This window comes from Myxocyprinus asiaticus, chromosome 9 (genome assembly GCF_019703515.2).
Source record: "Myxocyprinus asiaticus isolate MX2 ecotype Aquarium Trade chromosome 9, UBuf_Myxa_2, whole genome shotgun sequence".
In the NCBI taxonomy this organism is placed as follows: domain Eukaryota; kingdom Metazoa; phylum Chordata; class Actinopteri; order Cypriniformes; family Catostomidae; genus Myxocyprinus; species Myxocyprinus asiaticus.
The window spans coordinates 48,484,455-48,499,886 of record NC_059352.1 but is presented as its reverse complement, the minus strand read 5'-3'; the positions used below and the strand labels follow the sequence as shown (position 1 = coordinate 48,499,886).

The 15,432-nt window shown below is 37.5% G+C and overlaps 2 non-coding genes and 1 pseudogene across 2 annotated transcripts; all 3 read right to left on the bottom strand.

Moving 5' to 3' along the window:
- Positions 1–3,185: 3,185 nt before the first annotated feature.
- On the bottom strand, positions 3,186–7,867 carry LOC127445694 (serine/threonine-protein kinase pim-3-like; annotated as a pseudogene).
- Positions 7,868–12,058: 4,191 nt separating this feature from the next.
- trnai-uau (transfer RNA isoleucine (anticodon UAU)) lies at positions 12,059–12,152 on the bottom strand. Its single transcript has 2 exons — positions 12,115–12,152; positions 12,059–12,094 (listed from the first exon to the last, which is right to left on the bottom strand). It is a non-coding gene; the product is annotated as a tRNA-Ile (tRNA).
- Positions 12,153–14,030: 1,878 nt separating this feature from the next.
- Positions 14,031–14,124, bottom strand: trnai-uau (transfer RNA isoleucine (anticodon UAU)). Its single transcript has 2 exons — positions 14,087–14,124; positions 14,031–14,066 (listed from the first exon to the last, which is right to left on the bottom strand). It is a non-coding gene; the product is annotated as a tRNA-Ile (tRNA).
- Between the last annotated feature and the right edge of the window lie 1,308 nt (positions 14,125–15,432).

Sequence of the window (15,432 nt, the reverse complement as noted above, 5' to 3'; positions counted from 1 at the left end):
AACACACCAGACTGAAACTAAACTTATGACACAAGTATGACATGCACCAACCACACTGTAAGATATCTCTTTAAATCTGTGCTTGCTTTAAACAACCTATTACAGGATTTTCAGAAAAATTTAAAAAGTAAAACATTTATGAGGCACAAAATGATTCATGAAATATAAAAAATGTAAAAAGTAACATTCAAATATCAAACAAGTATTGTGACTGATAAATTGTATAAATGTGTGACATTGAAAACACAACTATATGCCTCGACCTGAAAATAAAATGTTCCTAAGAACACATTTAAACCTTTCTGTAAAACTGTGCTTTCATAATATAGTTGAGCTTTGAGCTTTTTTTTTTTAATGTATGCCACTGTGGTTTTATTGTGTTCAGTTGTTTACCCAAGAGCTAGTACAAAAATATGAAAATTTAGTTTTGAGGGTAGATTTATATTCATGAGTAAGGTGATATCTGATTAGACAATTCTGATATATTTATCAGGAAAGCTCTACCTGATTTATCAGAGGGCAACATTTTTGTATTATTAGTATTATCGTTACTATTGTATTGCAATATACAATTAAATAGTAATATATTTATTAAATTATTTTGCAGGTGATACTGCTTTGTGGTCTCAAACCTTTATTTTGGCTGAAAACTGAAGAAGGTGTGTTGTTTCTGTTGACAACAGCTTTGTGCTCCTCCTTCCACACCTGCTGACAACTTTCAAAACGTTGGATGGCAGTGGAAGAGTCATTTATACTCATGAGTAAAGCTATAACGGATTGGATGATTCAGTAATATTCATCAAGAAAGCACTACCTGAGTAAACTATAGCCCAACCTTTAAACCTAACCCTAAAAAAGAAGGTAGAGCTTTCCTCATTAGATTGAATGAGTCTTCACTTGCTATCCTACATTTCGGAAACTTGCTGCTGTATTTTCTACAGATGCATTTTGTAAATCACATGGAAAGCAACTAATTGACTTCAGGCTGATAGTCAACTACATTAGTTATAGTCAACTAGTCTATGCAACCCCTAGTTGAGACATAATTAAAAATATGGTAAAAAAAAAAAAAGATGTGAGTTTTCCTAGTTCACTCCTCTTACTGCATAAAAAACAGTGAAATATGAAATAAAAATAAAAAAATAATAATAATTAAAAAAATTTTAATGAGTTTTTCAGATATAAAAGAATACAACTTGGTGTTATTTGATACTAATTTCATATTTTTTATTTGCACTTTTGGGGCAGACTTAGTGACCTGAGCATTGCTTTTGGTTCACTGGGAGATAGTGGTGATTGTTCGCACTCTAGCTTCAGGGCAGACTGGAGTTGACCCAGGCAGTGGTTCTCATGTTGGGGCAGACCCAGGGAGTGCCTCCAACAGCTGGGATGGCACTGGCAGGAACCTCTGAGGCAGGCACTGGCAGGGACCTCTGGAGCTGTAATATCAACCTGCAAGGTGGCCCATGGGAGGGATCATTGGGGCTACAGAGGCATTAAGGCAGCCATGGCAGGGAACTCTGGGGAGACAGTGGCAGAGATCTCTAGGGTAGCACGTGGCAAAGATGTCTTGGGGTGACTGTGGCAGGGACTCCTGGGGAGGAGTCCCTGCCACTTCTATGGAGGACTTCTTTGAAGGACTTCTATGGCAGCTCTGTCAATAACTTCTGGGGCTGCACAGACAGGAACCTCAAGGGCAGCCTGTAGTAGAGACCTGTGGGGTAGCCTATGGCAAGGACATCTTGGGGAATCTCTGGGGCAGCACTGGCTGGAGCCTCTGGGGTGGCCCTTAGCAAGGATCTCTGGGGTGGCCTGTAGAAGGGACCTCTGGGGAAGTTGTGGCAAGATCTTTTGTAATGGCACTGGCAGGAACCTTTTGAATGACTCGTAGTAGTAACTGCTGGGGTGGACCATGGTAGAGACCTCTGGGGCAGCACTGGCTAGAACCTTTGGGGCAACCCATGGCAGGAAACTTTGAGGAGACAGTGGCAGGGACTTTTAGTGGCAGCCCACAGAAGGGATTTTTGTGGCAGCTTATTGTAGAGACCTCTGGGGCAGCAGTGGGAGGGAGCTTAAGGGCGGCACTGGCCAAACCTCTGTGTCTTTCCTTGGCAGGAACCTCTGGGGCAGCACATGGAATCGATTTTTGGGGCTGCAGTGGCAGGGCACAACTGGGGTGGCCCAGTGCAAGAACTTTTGGGGTGACCCATAGTAGGGATCTCTTTGGTGACCTGTTTCAGAGATCTCTGGTAACAGTGGCAGGATGTTCAAGGGTGACACTGGCTGGAACCTCTGGCAGGGACTTTGGGGGTGGCACTAGCCATCTGGCATAGACCGTAGTAGGGACCTCTGGAGCGGCACTTTGCAAGGACTTCTGGAGTGAACATGACAAGTACCTTTGGGCGATCTCTAGGGCGGACCGTGGCAGAGGCCTCTGGGCCAGCAGTGGCAGGTACCTCTGGGGTGGTCCTTGGCAGGGACCTCTGGGGGAGCACTGGCTGGAATCCCTGGGGTGGCCCATCACAGGGACCTCTAGAGTGGCCCATAGCAGAGACCTCTGGGGTGACTATGGCAGGGACTTCTGGTGTGGCACTGGCCGGACCATCCAGGGTAGCGCATGGCAGTTGCCTCTGGGTTGGCAGTGGCCAGAACCTCTGGGGTAGCACTGGCCAGTATCTCTGGGATGGCCTGTGGCAGGACCTCTGGAGCTGCCAATAGCAGGGACCTCTGTTGTGGCAATGGCAAGAAACTTTGTAGAAGCCCATGGTGGGGACCTCTGTGGCAGATGTGACAGTAATCTCTGGGGTGGCCATGACTTTTACACATCCTCAGGCAAGCAATACTGAAGGATGCAAAGATTGCTGCCTCAAGCCAAGGTGCCAGACGCTACCAGGGCTTGCCAGCCTCGCAAGTCGCAAAGGCTGGAGGAATGGAAAGACCACTCCTGTTTGCCCACCAGATGCAAAGCTGACAGAGGAGGCAGCTGTGCCAAGAAACTCTGGCCATAACATTTATACATCCCCAGGCAAGTGATACCGCAAGACGCAAGTATTAAAGCCACAAGCCAAGGTGCCAGACGCAGCCTTGGCTTGCCAGCCTCGCAAGGTGCAGAGGCTGGACTGATGGAGAGGAGACAAAAGTATACTCCCTGGGTGGCCATGACAGTGAGCTCTTTTTTCCTAATCTCATTTGTGACCTGAAACAAAAACAGATTTAAAGCAAATGTATTGTTTAAATACATTATACTTGGGAAATATTATTTTAAAAAGCTGAATTTAAAATTTAAGAACTTAGGAAAGCATATTTCTATAGATATACAATTTGTCATCTGTGCAGTGGATTGATGAAATGACAATTAGAGTAGGTATTTAATGGTCTGATAATTAAACCAAACAAAAAAGACAAACTTTTCAAATTCTCAAAATGTAAATATTCTGTTCCTCAAACTATTTGTGCTCAAGGATATTCCCCAGAGCATGCCGCCACTTTGGTTGTTGTGCAGGAGAACACAAATCAAATGGCAGCATTCTGTGCAGAAAGATGGGAGAGATGTTTGATTTTTACCTTAAAGTTACACCTTTCTTTGATCATGCAATGTTAAGCTATAAGATCAATTTGCAGTTCAGAAAATCTGGACAAAATTCTACATTATTCATGTGGCCAACTTTTATAAAGTCGCTCGGCTCAAGTATTATGTTTCCTGCCTTGTTTCTTTGTCATGTTTTTTTATTTTTTTATTTAGAATTATAATTGGTCTTCTTTATTGTAATGAAGATCTTACCTTTGGACAAGCCAGGACTGGACCAGAGGTGCCGTTTGATCAGGGTCCAATCGGAGCTCTCTGGGTAGTGTCCGCACACCAATCTGTACAGGAGCACTCCCAGAGACAATATCGTTGCTGGCTGTCCATGGTACTTGCCCTTCATGTATTCTGGAGGGCAGTAAACTTGTGAGCCTCGAGGAAAGAGATTTTGTCCAATGTGTAAGTTCCATTTACCACAGGATATTTTATTTGTATCCATTAACATGCAAGAAATGATTTGGTGTTATTTCATTCATTACATTGGTTCTCATTTTTCAAATGCGAGCTGTCTGAAAGTTGTCATCAAAGGCTCAGTGTAACACTGTGTCCTAACTAGGTGCAAGGTGACACGTTTCTAGTGACAAATAATTTCCACTGAAAGTGAAAATGTTATGCAATGCGACAAAATCACAGCCAATTACAAAATATTTGTGTAATACACAACTTTTTGTACATTTAATATACAACTATGTGGAGTGGGATTTTGGACCAATGAGAATCCACTGTGGATGGAGATGCCCAGTGCAACACCACAGAAATAGAAAATAACTGACAAAATGTCCTGTTTCTCATCGCTCAAAGGGATTTAAGTCCCAAATTACAGCATTGAGGGATAATACCACAGAATGCCTTATAGGCAGACTTCCTCAGGAGGTCCCCGCACCCAAAGTCAATAAGTTTGACCTCCAGGGTGTCCTTGTTGATGAGGAGGTTCTCCAGTTTAATGTCTCTGTGGAGCACTCCACTTTGACAGCACATCTGAGCAGCTAGCATAGCCTGTCACATGACAACCCTTGCAAACTGCTCATAAATGGTGCCTCCATGGCGCTCCACAAAATTAAACAGGTCTTCGCTGGGTGAGGGACATTCCAGGACTGCTCTTTCCAGTCCAGCAGCTCTATTATATGAGGAAATCTGGGGCTTTTGTTTGCCAGGAGTGTGAGTGCCACCTCTAGAGGAAGAGGTTTAGGATAACCAGACCAGAAGAAAAAAGAAAAAAGTTCAAAAGTTTTGGAATGGTTTGATTGAGGTGTTTTCCCAATTAAGGATTTAGTCCAGTCTTGTATAAATTGTTGTCAATGGCAGTTTGTCTATTGAAAAATCACTTGTACTTGTACTCTGTGATTGCCATTAATATAAGATGTTTGAAATTGAAAATGGTGACTAGGAGAAAAAAGAGAGCACAGCCTACTTATAATACTAATATATTTCTCCTCTTCAGTCCTGCTGGCAAACTTTACTGCCACCTGATAATTAAAACAATTGGTTACATTTAAAAAGTGTGAAGAGGTTATATTATTAATCCTGAACAGACATGTAAAGTTTCGTTAATTTAAATTCCAAAAATGAACTAAAAACTATGAAGAGCATGCTTGATCATTAAGATATTTTAAATGGGTCAAGTGCTCTAAATTCTGGACATATGATACTCTAAGAAGGTTTACAAAGGATAAAGTGAGATATCAAGAATGAAGATAAGACATGAGTAAAAACAATTATATCTGAAGGTCATCCTTTAAATGTAGACTGCACCACATCCTCATTCCCCCAGCTTGGCTCCAATTGAATATTGGCAGAATATATTTCCTATTAAAAGAAAAAAAATAACTGTAGTTGGAATAATTACATAGATTGAACAGGATCCAAGATGACCACTAATGGAACACTAATCACCCTAACGGTGACTTTACATGAAACAATTACAGTAAAACAACATCAATAATACTAAAAATACCTACAATCTAACAATTAATGTAATGCCCCAATTAGTTCCTTTTGACCAAAAAAACAAAAAAACAAAAAAAAAAAAACATGCTTAAATTATTCAAGGGTTTATGGGTATTCCACACAACCTCAGTTCTGTACTTGATCATTTGAGTTAGTAGTACATAAAATCTTCATTTTATGGAGTTTTAAGGTAAAGAGGTTCAAGGAACTCAACTTTAATGCAAATAAAGTAAAGCAAAATATTTTATAAATATGTACGTTTCTGTGCAGAAGCTATTAATTTTCATATGTTATGGTTGTTGAGCCAACTCATTTTTTTTTTCAGTGCAGTGACAGCAGTGTCCTGCAGTGTGACATGTTATACTTAATGTAAAACTATGTTACCCCAAAAAACAGTTTTAATCCTTATGTTGTGTTTCAGTCATTTTGACCTGGATGACTTTTTTACTTACGATTTATTTATTTTATTTTTATTTTACTTAATCCAATTGGAATAAAACTTTTTCCCATATGGTACAATTTTCTTACATTTCGTTTGGTTTTTATTTCACTTTGTTACACTTGTTGCATTCCCGGTCAAAAATGACCGGCCATTGGAACACAAAATCTTTAGGACATGTGCACACACACACTGTGTGTTGAGCACCCTTCATGTACACTGAGGAATATTTCAAGATCTACTAATCATATTATGTTGTGTTTGGGCTCATTTGAATTTTGATATTCTGCTGTAAGTTAAGATATATCTTGTCTAAGTTATATGTATGGTTCAGGAATAAGGAAAAATGTGACAAAAAGACAATCCTGTTTATTATATTTATATGTGTCTGTGTGAATTTCATACACTAAAACTTACTACAGTTTGGCCTCTGAGTGAAACAAATTTACTCATTGCATTCTATAAATTGAAACCTTTCCAACAATAATAACACATGGCTATCTCATTTTTTTTATGGTTTTACCAACTCTGAATATAATTGTTATGATAACAAATTTGCAAATGATGAGAACGAAACAGTTCTAATTTGTCAGCAAATTAAAAAGCATTATTTAAGAATTGGTAGGATCAGTTATATGCATTGTAAAGTCCAGATTCTAAGCTTTAATATGACACCTATAATTTTCAGATCAAGCAAGTAGTTATTCATTTATTATGTAATTATTATATAGTTCTTTATTTTCAGCAGGGAGTGCCCCCCACTAGCCCGGTATGAGCGCGGTTAGGGTTATCAATAAAAATATATATATATTTTAAATATGTTCAGAAAAGGACAAAACCTGTCATATTACTAAAAAAGAAGTTGATAAAAAGATCTAATGCAATAGCTTGTGATAATATATGCAATATGAGAGATTTAGTGGGCCGGTCATTTTTGACCAGGAACACAAAATGGGTTAAAAAATAAAAGCAAGGGTTAAATTAAATATATCTTGTCACACTGCAGGTCACTGTTGTCACTGCACAAAAAAAAAAAAAATGGATTAGCTGGTTCAACAACCAAAATGTTAGAAAATAAATAGTTTCTACACAATAACGCACATATTTATAACATTTTTAGGTTTACTTAATTTGCTTTAAAGTGTACATAAGAAAAACACAACTATTTAAATAAAATATAATTGAATGTAATGTGTCATGCAAGTAACATCTTTTTTCTTGATTTTAACAGTTAATCATAAATTAACAAATATGTCATAAATTAAAATGTTTTTATTGAATTCTGTCCTCTAAACTAAAATTCCCAAATCATAATTGTATTGTTATAGATGTTGGGTAAACAAGTGAACATATTATCCACATTAGCACAAATTCAGGCAAGGGTCAGCTATATGATGAAGGTAAACTTAAAAGGTTGAATGTTGAAGGTTTTTTTTAAATGTCAAATTGGGGCAAGTTGTCACATTTTTACTGGGATCTTTAATGTTTTACTGTTTTTTTCTGAAAAGCATATTACCCTATAAATAAAATTATGAAACATTTTGTGGTGATTATAGTGATTAGGGATAGGGTAACCTTAAACATTTTTTTTTAAAGTGACATTCTCAGCAGTTCATGTACTTTACCTTCAGGAGACCTCTCAGATCCTTCGACCCCCGGTCACCTGTCTCATCCTGAGATGAGCCCTTTCTGCTGGGAATGTCAACAGCTCTCAAAAGAGAACAGAAAAAAGAGGCCCAGAACCTCTTTCTCTTCTTCTCCTCCTTCTTGCCAATCACCACTTCCTCCTGCACCTGATCTCCATCACCAGCGCCATCCGGCCATTGGTGTTGTTCTGGCATATGATGGTGGTGTACTCTTGTACACTGCATCAAACTCTGATTTCTCACTAGGTGCATGCTGTCCCATCATTGTATTGTATCATCAAAACCACTAACTTCACCACAAAGGTTTCAGAGTTTGACACCTGTATATATCAGAACATTTGGAACTCATTCTCATTGTGATATCATAACGGCTCATCAATAACTGATGACTGGGTTTTCTCACAGTGTCAATGGTTCCAAATGATAGAAGTAAATTAATTTAACTAATACGGCTAAAGTTTGCTTCAGTAAACTACACTTATATAATAAGAATACACTTTATATTCATATTTCCTGTTCATTTTATAATTCTGTTTCCTGGAAAATAAAGTGTAACACATATTCTAATTTTTTTATTTCAAACAGCTCAAAGCAAGTGTCATTTATTTTAAAGAAAATGTGCACAAGCACTTTTTTAAGCAAAACATTTCACAATAGACAATAGAAAACAATATATATATGCAGTTGCAATCGAAATTATTCAACCCCCAACCCCCCACCCCCAAGACAGTAAGGATTTACAAAGGTAAGCTTTTCTGATGACCCAGAATTTTTAAACTTTACATCTATATCAGTTGAGTGACACATTCACAGTCATAGTGTGAATATATAACCTAATATTTCTAAATAGCAGGATTTTTAAAAAATACAGCCACGTCATAATTATTCAATCCCTATTGCATGTAGCTGTTTCTTAAATATGTAAGGCTACACAAGTAATTGTTTTAAAACAAAATTAAGTCATCAATCTGCAATGGCAATTATTTAAGTTTTAAAATGTAAGTTTAGCGTTGTAAGCAAAAATGTATTTCTATGCAAAAAATGCAATTAAAAATAAGCTGTCTCAATAGCTAATAGAGGAGATTATTTCATTACACAAGAAAGGTCATGGCTAAAAGTACATTTCCAAGGCACTTCAATTTCCAATAGACAAAGTTGGCAGCACCATTCATACATTTTTTAAATATGGTACAACTGCAACCTTCTTGGGGTGTGGAACACTTCACCAAGGGAAATGTTGACTTGAATATTCAAGAATTAATTAGGAAAGACCTGTGGAGTCCTGGAAGAAGGTTTTATAGATGTATGACACTAAACTGAAAATGAGTTTCAGACCCATGGGTCAGCAGTACTTCTGGAGTAAGATGACAAGGTGATGACAAGAACGACACCATCCCCACAGTCAAGTGTGGAGGTGGGTCAGTCCTGTTATGGGGGTGTTTTGCGGCTACAGTAAACGGCTATCCTGGCTATGTGACTGACACCATGGATTCTTTCAGGTATCAGGCTATTTTGGCATGAAAAATGTGATACCTTCAGTGTGTAAATTGAAGCTCGGTGATCACTGGGCTTTCCAGCAAGACAATAACACCAAGGATATATTCAAGTTGTCCAAAATCTGGTTCAGGGATAGGTCGTGGAATGTCCTTAAATGGCCCTTTCAGTCCATCATTAAAATCCCATTGCAAACCTTTGTTGGGATTTCAAGGAAGCAGTGGCAGCACAGAAACCAAAGAATGTCAATGAGCTGGAAGCTTTTGCTCATGAGAAATGTGTAAAAATTATAATAGAGAGGTGTCCGAAGCCTGAGAAAACTGTTATTAAGGATAAAGGATGCTCCACAAATGATTGACTTTGGGGGTTGAATATATTTGACATGACATTTGTGGAGAGAATTAGTTATTTTTTATTTTAAAATTTGGGTAAACTGAACACTTTGTTCTCAAAATCACTCAAATGTGTATTAAAAACTTACTTTGACTGTTTACTGAGATTTTAGTTGATGTGTTTTAATTCTCATCACCAGAATGTATTGCTGGTAAGGGGGGTTGAATAATTGTGATTGCAACTGTATATATACTGGTAATACTATACAAAAAAGTTCCATTTGTTAACATTAGTGAACTACATTAGGTTCTCTTAATTTTATTTTCTCCCAAAACATTAAATAGTAACAAAAACTATCACAGTCCTTTCCTAAACACCTGTTTGTCACTACACATTGCAAAACTGTCCTGATCCATGAGATCATTGCGTACAATGTCTAAAGTTTTATTTTGATGTAATTTGATCTAATATTTATTAATTTTCTAAATGTTGCAAATTTATGTTGCTAATTATTATTCCTGAAATTATCACATTTATTTTGAGACAAAATACTTATTGGTCATTTTTCATTTTGTTCAAGGTGGTTAAAAAGTTATTTAATAATTGTTCAATAAGAGAACATAAAACAATTTTTTTTCTCTTAAGTGATGAACAGAAATGAACAGTAAATGAACAGATTTTTATTTTATTTTTATTTATTTTTTGAATAAGCATTATCTTAATTTGTTACTCAAAAAAAGCATCTTGTTCCCTCAAAAGTATTTTTTACAAGTTCTCAAATTTTGCCCTATAAACAGCCTACTGTCCCAATATTTACATGATGTCACGTTAACCCACCTGCCTCCTTTTTTCTTTGTTTAAATTAATTTTAACCAAAACAACCTTCTGTTATTATTTATTTTCACACAAATTATGTTACTCCATCAGTATTAAATAAAAAGAAATGTATTTCTTCAATCTTGATACACTTTGTAGCATCTCCGAAAAAAAAGCTCCAGGTGAGGCTCAAACTCACAACCTTGCAATTGCCTTGCTACCTGCTGTCTTATAAGTATTATGCGCTAACCAATTACACCACTGGATTGGATACATTGAACAAAGGTTATAACACAACATGGGAAAAAACACAGCCCTAGTCTTTCTTTTTTATACTTCATTATGACCATGCATACATAAGACATAGCATCCTATTGTCAATGTAAAGGAATTAACACTAATTCTAAAGATTGGCCAACACAATTGAAGACTGCAAGACAAATGTATATCGGTCTTCCTTAAAACCCTTTGAACTCTCATCTTGTTAGAGCTTCTATAAAACCAATCTTCAGGTCAGGCTCAAACTCCTAACCTCAGCATTGCCTTGCCACGTAATGTCTTATAAAAGCCATGTGCTAACTGATTACATCCAAATGCCATGTGCTAACTGATTACATCCCTGGAGATGACAACCAAAAGATAGGTTATAGCACACTTTTATACTTAATTATGACCATGCATACATCTGACATAATATCCTACTGTCAATGTAAAAAATGAAGACTAATTCTAGAGATCGGCCAACAAAATTGAAGACTTAAAGCCAAATGTATATAAAACTTCCTTAGAACCCTTATCTTGTTAGAGCATCTCTAAAACAACACTCCATGTGAGCCTCAAACTCACAACCTCAGCATTGCCTTCCTACATACTGTTTTATAAGTATTGTGCGCTAACCAATTACACCACTGGATCGGATACATTGAACAATGGTTATAACACAACATGGGAAAAAACACAGCCCTAGTCTTTCTTTTTTATACTTCATTATGACCAAGCATACATAAGACATAGCATCCTATTGTCAATGTAAAGGAATTAACACTAATTCTAAAGATTGGCCAACACAATTGAAGACTGCAAGACAAATGTATATCGGTCTTCCTTAAAACCCTTTGAACTCTCATCTTGTTAGAGCATCTCTAAAACCATGCTCAAGGTAAGGCTTGAATTCACAAACTCAACATTGCCTTGCTACGTACTGTCTTATAAGTCACATGCAAGAAACGATTGCGGCACAGGAGCTGACATCCTGTTGTCAGGTTATAGCACAACATGGGAAAAAACACAGCCCGAGTCCTTTTTTAGACTTGGTTATGACAATGCATACATCAAACATAATATAATACTGTCAATGTAAGGAAAACAACACCAATTTTAGTGATGGGCCTACAACATTGAAGATTTAAAACCAAATGTTCATTAGTTTTCTTTATTATCCTTTGAACTCTCATGTTGTTAGAGCATCTCTAAAACTATGCTCCAGGTGAGCCTTGAACTCATAACCTTGGCATTTCTTTGCCACATACTGTCTTATAAGTACCACATGCTAACCAATTGCACAACTGGAACTGTAAACCAGAGAAAAGGTTCTAGCACACCATGGTAAAAAACACAGTTTGAGTACTTTTTTAGACTTGGTTATGACTGCATACATCAGACATAATATCCTACTGTCAATGTAAGGAAAACAACACTAATTCTAGAGACTGGCCAACAACATGGAAGATTTAAAGCCAAATGTACATTAGTATAACTTATGCTTTGAACTCTCATCTTGTTAGAACATCTCTAAAACCATGCTCCAGGTGAGCCTCGAACTCACAACCTCGGCATTGCCTTGCTACATACTGTCTTATAAGTACCGCGCGCTAACCGATTGCGCCACTGGAGCAATTAATCTACAAAGCAGTTATAGCACATCATGGGAAAAACACAGCCCGAGTCCTTTTTTAGACTTCATTATGACCATGCATACATCAGACATAATACCCTACTGTCAATGTAAGGAAAACAACACTAATTCTAGAGATTGGCCAACAACATGGAAGATTTAAAGCCAAATGTACATTAGTTTACCTTATTATCCTCTGAACTCTCATCTTGTTAGAACATCTCTAAAACCATGTTCCAGGTGAGCCTCGAACTCACAACCTCGGCATTGCCTTGCTACATACTGTCTTATAAGTACCACGCGCTAACAAATTGTGCTACTGGAACAGTTAACTTACAAAGCGGTTCTAGCATATCATGGGGAAAAACACAGCCCGAGTCCTTTTTTAGACTTTATCATGACCATGCATACATCAGACATAATATCCTACTGTCAATGTAAGGAAAGCAACATTAATTCTAGAGATTGGCCAACAACATTGAAGATTTAAAGCCAAATGTACATTAGTTTCCATTATTATCCTTTGAATTCTCATCTTGTTAGAACATCTCTAAAATCATGCTCCATGTGAGCGTTAAACTCATAACCTCGGAACTGCCTTATTACATTCTGTCTTATAAGTACTGCATAACTAACCAATTGCACCACTGGAGCAGTTACCCTACAAAGCAGTTCTAGCACATCATGGGAAAAACACAGCCCGAGTCCTTTTTTAGACTTCATAATGACCATGCATACATCAGACATAATATCCTACTGTCAATGTAAAAAATGAAGACTAATTCTAGAGATTGGCCAACAAAATTGAAGACTTAAAGCCAAATGTATATAAAACTTCCTTAGAACCCTTATCTTGTTAGAGCATCTCCAAAACAACACTCCAGGTGAGCCTCAAACTCACAACCTCAGCATTGCCTTCCTACATACGGTCTTACAAGTACTGTGCGCTAACTGTTTGTGCCTTACAAGTATCACATGTTAACTGATTGCACCACTGGAGCAGATAACTGACAAAGAGGTTCTAGCACATCATGGGAAAAAACACAGCCTGAGTCCTTTTTTAGACTTCTTTATGACCATGCATACATCAGACATAATATCCTACTGTCAATGTAAAAAATGAACACTAAATCTAGAGATTGGCCAACAAAATTGAAGACTTAAAGCCAAATGTATATAAAACTTCCTTTGAACCCTTATCTTGTTACAGCATCTCTAAAACCATGCTCAAGGTGAGGGTTGAGCTCACAAACTCAGCATTGCCTTGCTATATACGGTCTTATAAGTAATATGCGAGAAAAGATTGCAGCACAGGAGCTGACATCCTGTGGTCAAGTTATAGCACACCATGGGAAAAAAAAACACAGCCCAAGTCCTTTTTTAGACATCGTTATGACTGCATAAATCAGACATAATATCCTACTGTCAATGTAAGGAAAACAACACTAATTCTAGAGATTGGCCAACAACACTGCAGATTTAAAGCCAAATGTACATTAGTTTTCATTATTATCTTTTGAACTCTCATCTTGTTAGAACATCTCTAAAACTGTGCTCCAGGTGAGCCTCAAACTCACAACTTCAGCATTGCCTTGCTACATACAGTCTTATAAGTACCACATGCTAACTGATTGTGCCACTGGAGCAGTTAACCTACAAAGCAGTTATAGCACATCATGGGAAAAACACAGCCCGAGTCCTTTTTTAGACTTCATTATGACCATGCATACATCAGACATAATACACTACTGTCAATGTAAGGAAAACAACACTAATTCTAGAGATTGGCCAACAACATGGAAGATTTAAAGCCAAATGTACATTAGTTTACCTTATTATCCTCTGAACTCTCATCTTGTTAGAACATCTCTAAAACCATGCTCCAGGTGAGCCTCGAACTCACAACCTCGGCATTGCCTTGCAACATACTGTCTTATAAGTACCGCGCGCTAACCGATTGCGCCACTGGAGCAGTTAAGCTACAAAGTGGTTCTAGCACATCATGGGAAAAAAACACAGCCCGAGTCCTTTTTTAGACTTGGTTATGACCATGCATACATCATATCCTACTGTCAATGTAAGGAAAACAACATTAATTCTAGAGATTGGCCAACAACATTGAAGATTTAAAGCCAAATGTACATTAGTTTCCATTATTATCCTTTGAATTCTCATCTTGTTAGAACATCTCTAAAACCATGCTCCAGGTAAGCCTCAAACTCACAACCTCAGAATTGCCTTGCTATATTCAGTCTTACAAGTACCACACGCTAACTGATTACACCACTGGAGCTGATAAGCTACAAAGCTGTTCTAGCACATCATGGGAAAAAACACAGCCCGAGTCCTTTTTTAGACTTCATTATGACTATGCATACATCAGACATAATATCCTACTGTCAATGTAAAAAATGAACACTAATTCTAGAGACTGGCCAACAAAATTGAAGACTTAAAGCCAAATGTATATAAATCTTCCTTAGATCCCTTATCTTGTTGGAGCATCTCTAAAACCATGCTCAAGGTGACGGTTGAGCTCACAAACTCAGCATTGCCTTGCTATATACTCTTATAAGTAACATGCTAGAACTGACTGCAGCACAGGAGCTGACATCCTGTCGTCAGGTTATAGCACACCATGGGAAAAAACACAGCCAGAGTCCTTTTTTATACTTCATTATGACCATGCATACATCAGACAGAACATCCAATTGTCAAAGTAAAGAAATGAACACAAATGATAAAAATTGGCAAACACAATTGAAGACTGCAAGACAAATGTAAAACAGTCTTCCTTAGAAACTTCTGAACTCTCATCTTGTTAGAGCTTCTATAAAACCAATCTTCAGATCAGGCTCAAACTCCTTACCTCAGCATTGCCTTTTTACGTAATGTCTTATAACTACCATGTGCTAACTGATTACATCACTGGAGATGACAACCAAAAGATAGATTATAGCACACCGTGGGAACAAAATCCAATTTGAGCCTTCTTTTTTGATACGTCATCATAATTATTCATACATAATATACTACTGTGAATGTAAGGAAAACTACACTAATTCTAGAGACTGGCCAACACCATTGAATATTTAAAGCTAAATGTACATTATTTTTCCTTATCCTTTGAACTCTCATCTTTTTAGAGCATCTCTAAAACCATACTCCAGGTTGTCATGGAACCTTTGCCTCTAATGTAAAGACTCACTCTCAAAGTCTTGGGTTTTGATGCCATAAGATAAGACTTTATTAAAAACATAACAAAGCCGAGGTGGTCCAT